The following is a 6,480-nucleotide window of genomic DNA, read 5'->3' on the forward strand; positions in this document are numbered from 1 at the left end:
ATTTCCAGAGCTAAGATGCATCTCTTTCAAAATTGGCTGTAAATTTTTAGATTTACAGTTGAATTATTACGGTTATACAATATTGTACTCAGTATAAAACCTATAAGACATAAAATTAAATGAGGTTTTAACCTTTAAACAAGATCTCTGTTTCATTATTAAAATACAGAGTTTCATGCAGAAAACTTCATTTTTAATGCAATTGACATTAAGATGTTTGCACATGCGTTTCTAATCTCTATATCAGATTATTACTAGTCACAGTCAGTTACTTTCTGAGGTCCTTGGCATCTGAGCTACTTGTTCTTTTTTTAATGTTTTATTCATTGTTTTTTATTTTTTTAATTAAAAGAAGCATTTCATTACAACAGCATGAGAGTTGGTATTTTTAAGGGAGTGGCAGTAGAAAGGTTGATCAGGCTCGAGTGGATGAACTCACATCAACTGACATTTGGGCACACAAACTTAACATGATAAGCCTTAAAATATATGACCGATTGCATTTAATTTTGTGTTGGGGGACTATGGGGATGTAGATACAGGAGGATGGTCTAAGTATAATTAAGATGTATTGTATGAAATTCATGAAAATTCAATAAAAATATATTGAAAAAATTAATGATAAATTAGTGTATATATAGAGCCAAAGAGATGGCAGCATATAGAAGTGGTTGCTCTTGCAGAAGACCTGGATTTGGATCCCAGGACCCACATGGCAGCTAACATGACAACAGTTCCAGGGGCTGTGACTCCACCTTCTGGCCTCTACTAGTATTGCACAAAATGCATGCACTTACATACATGCAGGCAAAACACTCCTATACATCAAAACAAAATGAATGAATAATTTAGAATGCATAAATGGAACAGTGGAAAGCTCTGGGATGACATGAAAGGACAAAAAATTTTAATTATAATCATACAAGAAGTACATAAATACACAAAACTCAGACTTCAATAAAGATGGAATTAAAAACTCAATAAGCCAATTTGAAATGACAGAAAACTTCACCAACAGAATAAATGATGTGGAAAACAGAATACCAAGACAGGAAGATAATGTTGAAGAATTGGACCACTAAATCAAAGAATATGATTTTTAAAAAAACACAGGAACAGACACCATGAAAAGACCAAATTTACACATCCCAGGCATGGAATAAGGAAAAGAAGCTCAGGTCAATGACACTGACCAGATTTTCAACACGTTTATAGAAGAAAATTTCCATAAGTAAAGGAAAGAACTAACAGAGGTAGAAGCAAGTACATGGAACACCAAATAGACAGGAAAAGAAAAGAAACTTCCCAGGGCAGTCTAGTAAAAACACTAAATGTACAGAACAATGACAGAATATTGAAAGCTGCAAGAGAAAAACATTAAGTTCCATATAAAGGAAAGTAGAGCTACAGTTGAAGTTTCCATGCAAACTATACAGGCCCAAGTAGCCTGGAGCAAAATATTCCAAGTTCTAAATGATCTTAGATGACAACCCAGAATAATTTACTGAGCAAAACTGTCTATCATAGTCGAAGGGGAAAGAATAATCTTCCATGATACAAATAGATTAAAAGAATTCATGTCCACCAAACCAGCTCTACAGAGAATGCTCAAATACAAAGGAATGAGGAAAGTAAAGACCAAACCCAAGAGGTTAAAGAAAGAAAATAAATGAAGATATAATTACAGAAACACAAAGTAGGACCAAAAATACAAACAGAAATTAAAATGATAGTAACCAATACCCCTCTTTCAATAATAAATTGAAATATCAATGGCCTCAATTCCACAGCCAATTGACACAGACTAGTTGAATGGATTAAGAAACAAAATCCATATTTTTGTTGTCTAAAAGAAACTCATCTCACCTTCAAAAATAGGTGCTATCTTAGGGTGAAAGGATGAAAAAAAATCTACCAAGGTAATGGCACCAAGAAACAAGTAGTCTTTGTGAACCTAATGTCTCACAAAACTGACTTCAAACTAAAATTAATCAGAAAATGTAAAGAATGCCATTTTGTTCTGATCAAGGAATAATTGACCAAGAAGACATTAAAATTATGGACATATATAAACCAAACCCTGCTGTACCAAATTTCATAAAAACAGTTCTGCAGGAATTTGAGACACAGGTTAACCTGATTTCAGTAAAAATGGGTGGTTTCATTACCACACTCTCTCCAATAGACAGGACAACTGGAGAAAGAAAAGACAGAGAAATGTGTGGAATAAGTAATAACATACATCAAATGGACCAAAGAGATGTCTACAGAATATTAGAGCTAAGCATGAAAGAATATACATTCTATTCAGCAGTGCATAGAAGTTTCTATAAAATAGACCACATACAGGGGCACAAAACAAACTTCAAAAAATAAAAATTGAAATAATTCCATGCATTCTTTCAGGCTACTGCAATAAAACTTAAAATCAATAGTAAAAGGAGCTCTAGTAACTATGTGAACATACCTAAATGATGAACATGTTTAATGAAGAAATCAAGAAAAAAAATAAAAATATTATCTGGAAATACTGAAATAATACATACAACACACCAAAAATTTGGGATACATTAATATCAGTCCTAAAAGAGAAGCTTATAGCTCTAATCACATCCATTAAAAAAAATCAGAATGAGTACAAATAACAATGGTACAACTCAAGAATCTGGATAGAGAAGAACAATCCAAACCCTGCAGACAAGAAGAAATAACAAAAGCCAAAGGAGAAGTCAATGCAATAGAAACAAAGGAAACAATATAATAAGTGGATCTAAAAGGTGGTTCTTTGAAAAGTTAAAAAAGGTAGATGCTAGCAGAGTTAACCAAAAGAAAGAAGGAGCAAATCCAAATCAACAAAATCTCAAAGGGAGAAACATCACAACAGATAACAAAAATTGCAGAATATTATAAGGGAATACTTTAAACCTGCATTAAATTTGAAAATGGAAAAGAAATGGATTACTTTTTAAATTTGTGAAAACCACCAAAGTTAAATCAGGAAGAGATCAACAGCCTTAAACAGACTCATAAGAAATACGGATATCAAAAGTTTAATACAAAACCTCCTGACAAAAAAGGCCTAAGCCCAGATGAAATCAAAGAAGAATTTTACTAGACCTTCAAAGAATATCTACAACCAATACTACTTAAATTATTTAAAAGATGGGAAGAGTGTGAAAACTCCAAATCTCCTTCTATAGCACCAGTATTACTCTATTACCGAAAGCAGTAGTAGACACAACAAAAGGGACAGCTATAGGCCCTTATCCCTAATGAACACAGATATAAAAATTCTCAGCAAAATACTTGAAAATCGCACTCAGACAGACATCAAAAAGATCATCCACCATAATCAAGTTAACTTTATTCCAGAGATGTAGGGATGGTTCTGTGTACATGAGTCAATAAGCATAATAAATCATATAAAATGGACTTAAAAGGCAAAATTCGCATGATCATCTTAATAGATGTAGAAAAGTCTTTTGACAAAATCTAACATGCATCCATGATAAAAGTCCTAGAAGGAATTGGATTGGAGGGAATATGTCTAAGACTATGCACAACAAACTGACAGCCAACATCATTCTAAATGAAGAAGAACATGAAGCATTCCTGTTAAAAACCAGGAACCAGACAAGGCTGCCTTCTATCCCTACTCCTTTTCAATATAGTACTTGAAAGTCTAGCTAGAGCAATAAGACAGGAGAAAGAAATTAAATTGGTATTAGTTGGAAAAGAAGAGTTAAAATTATCCTTATTTGAAGATTATATGATTTTACACAAAGAGATTCCAAAACTTCTACCAGAAAAGTTCTGGATATGAAAAAGGGCGAATATTCAGAATATGTAAAAAAAAAAACTCAGAAACAAAGAATCAGGAAAACAAATGAACTAATTAAACGTAGTTTATGACCCAGACGAGGTGGTGTACACCACTAATCCCAACAGTCAGTGACAGAGGCAGGCAGACCTCTGTGAGACTGAGTCCAGCTTGGAATGCATAGTGAATTCCAGGCCAGCTGAGGCTACAAGGAGACCTTGTCTCAAAAAGATAAAAAAAAAATGAGTTATGGATCTGAACAGAGTGGTCTCAAAAGAATAAATAAAAATTGCTAAGAAACACCTGAAAATCTGCTCAACATATTTAGCAATTAAGGAAATGCAGATCAAAACTACTTTAAGATTTCAACTAAGCCCAGTCAAAAAGACTAAGATCAAGAGAAAAAATGACAATAAATGTTAGCATGAATGTGGGTATATGGTAGTAGGTGGGATTGAAAACTGGTGCAACCACAGTGGAAATTTGTATGGAGAACTCTTAAGAAAAACTAAAAGTAAATCTTTTCTATGATCCAGTTACACCAGTCCTTGGCATATATTCAGAGGACTCATTCTGCTGCAAAGACAGTTGAACTACTATGTTTGTTACTTCTCTTTTCACAATAGCGAAGAAATAGAAACAACCTAAATGTACCTCAAATGATTAATGGATCATTAAAATGTGATATATTTACATAATGCAGTTCTACTCAATGGGAAAGAAAAATGAAATCATGAAACTTGAATGTAAATCGATGGAACTAGAAATTGTCATACTAAGTGAAGTAACACAGACTCAGAAAAACAAGTGTTGCATGCTCTAATTTGTGGATCTTAGCTCCAAATACTTAAATGTGAGTATACATCCTGATGGAACCTCAGCAGCCAGAAAGATGGAAAGGAACTGTGGTTGTAAAGGGGAAGAAGGATCTCTAGAGAGAATAGTAGGAAACAGATGTTATCAAGTGGGAAATGGGGAAAAGAAGAGTAATTTCACTCTGGAAAGAGTAGGGAGAGTTATACAGGGGGAGTGAGAAGTGGGATAAGTAATGCTTAGATGGTATGAATAACCAGAGGGAAATATATTAATTCAAACTTTATTGAGTAATATGCATACAGTGTATATCTATCTATCTAGATAATGGAGATATGTATAATAAAAAATACGGTGACACTGGTGAAGATTTTTTCCCCATTCTGTGGGCTTTCTCTTCACTTTTTTGATTGTTTCTTTTGCTGTACAGAAGTTTTTTAGTTTAATGAGGCCCCACTTATTGATTTCTGACCTTAATTCCTGAGCAACTTCTGTCTGATTTAGAAAATCCATTCCTACACCTATATCCTATAAGTTACTGCCAGTATTTTCTTCTTATCGTTTCAGGATTTCCAGTTTCATATTGAGGTTTAACATCCAAAATATATAAAGAATTCAAAAAACAAAGAATTGAGAAACTAAATGACCCAGTTAAAAGATGGGCTAAAGATCTAAACAGAGAGCTCACAAAGGAAGAAATAAAGATGGCTAAGAAACATCTCAAAAACTGTTCAACATTGTTAGCAATTAGGAAAATGCAAATTAAAACTACCTTAAGTTATCACCTTATCCCAATCAGACTGGCTAGGATCAAGAGAACAAATGATACCAAATGATGGCAAGGATGTGGAGAAAGGGGAATGCTCATTCACTGCTGTGGGATTGCAAACTCTTGCAGCTTCTATGGAAAACCGTGTGGAGAACTCTTAAAAAACTAAAAATGGATCTACCATGACCCGATTATACCACTCCTTGGCATATACTCAAAGGACTCATCCTATTGTAGAGACACTTGTACAACCATGTTTGTTGCTGCTCTTTTCATAATAGCTTAAGAGATAGAAGCAACCTAAGTGTCCCTCAACTGACAAGTGGTCAACAAAAATGTGGTACATTTATACAATGGAGCTCTATTCAGCAGTAAAGAAACATGAAACAATGAAATTTGCAGGTGAATCGATGGATCTAGAAACTGTTATACTAAGTGAAGTAACACAGACTCAGAAAAACAAATGACATATGTTTTCCCTCATATGTGGCTCCTAGCACCAAATCCTTTTAAATTTCACGTCCTTTTAAACAGATGATGCGATACAGCAGTCCCTTCTGCATGAAATAACTATCATCATCACAACTTCGGCTGAGCCTGATCACTAAACATAGTCACAATGGGCTTGTTGACGGTTGTGCTCATTCATTAAAGGAGAGCCATGCAGTGTCACTGGACCCTCACCTGAGTATCCAGCCATTCTTCTGAGCCAACTAGTTCAGCCTCGGAAGACAAAAGAAATATGAGGAAGAACCCATGGAGGAATGCTTTTGGAAGCCCTAATCAAGAAACTCCAATGGACTCTCATATGAACATTTGAAAATTGCCCTGTTCTTTTTTCTAGTTCCCTGTTTAGAACTTGTAATGCTAATTATTCTTGCCTTTACTTCTCCTTCACATCTACTCATCACCAGACAAGGACTTACTTTTCCCCTTACAGATAAGAGTTATGCAATTTGGAAGTCTTTTAGACAGACCCACTGAAAGGCTACTCCAATTACTTCACCCTACATCCCTGCTCAGCATGGAAATAGCCAGAGAAGTCTGCATCCTGATTCCCTATCCTCAAGTTGGGCAA

The sequence above is a fragment of the Nannospalax galili genome, unplaced genomic scaffold (genome assembly GCF_000622305.1).
Source record: "Nannospalax galili isolate Female #2095 unplaced genomic scaffold, S.galili_v1.0 scaffold586, whole genome shotgun sequence".
Taxonomy (NCBI): Eukaryota; Metazoa; Chordata; class Mammalia; order Rodentia; family Spalacidae; genus Nannospalax; species Nannospalax galili.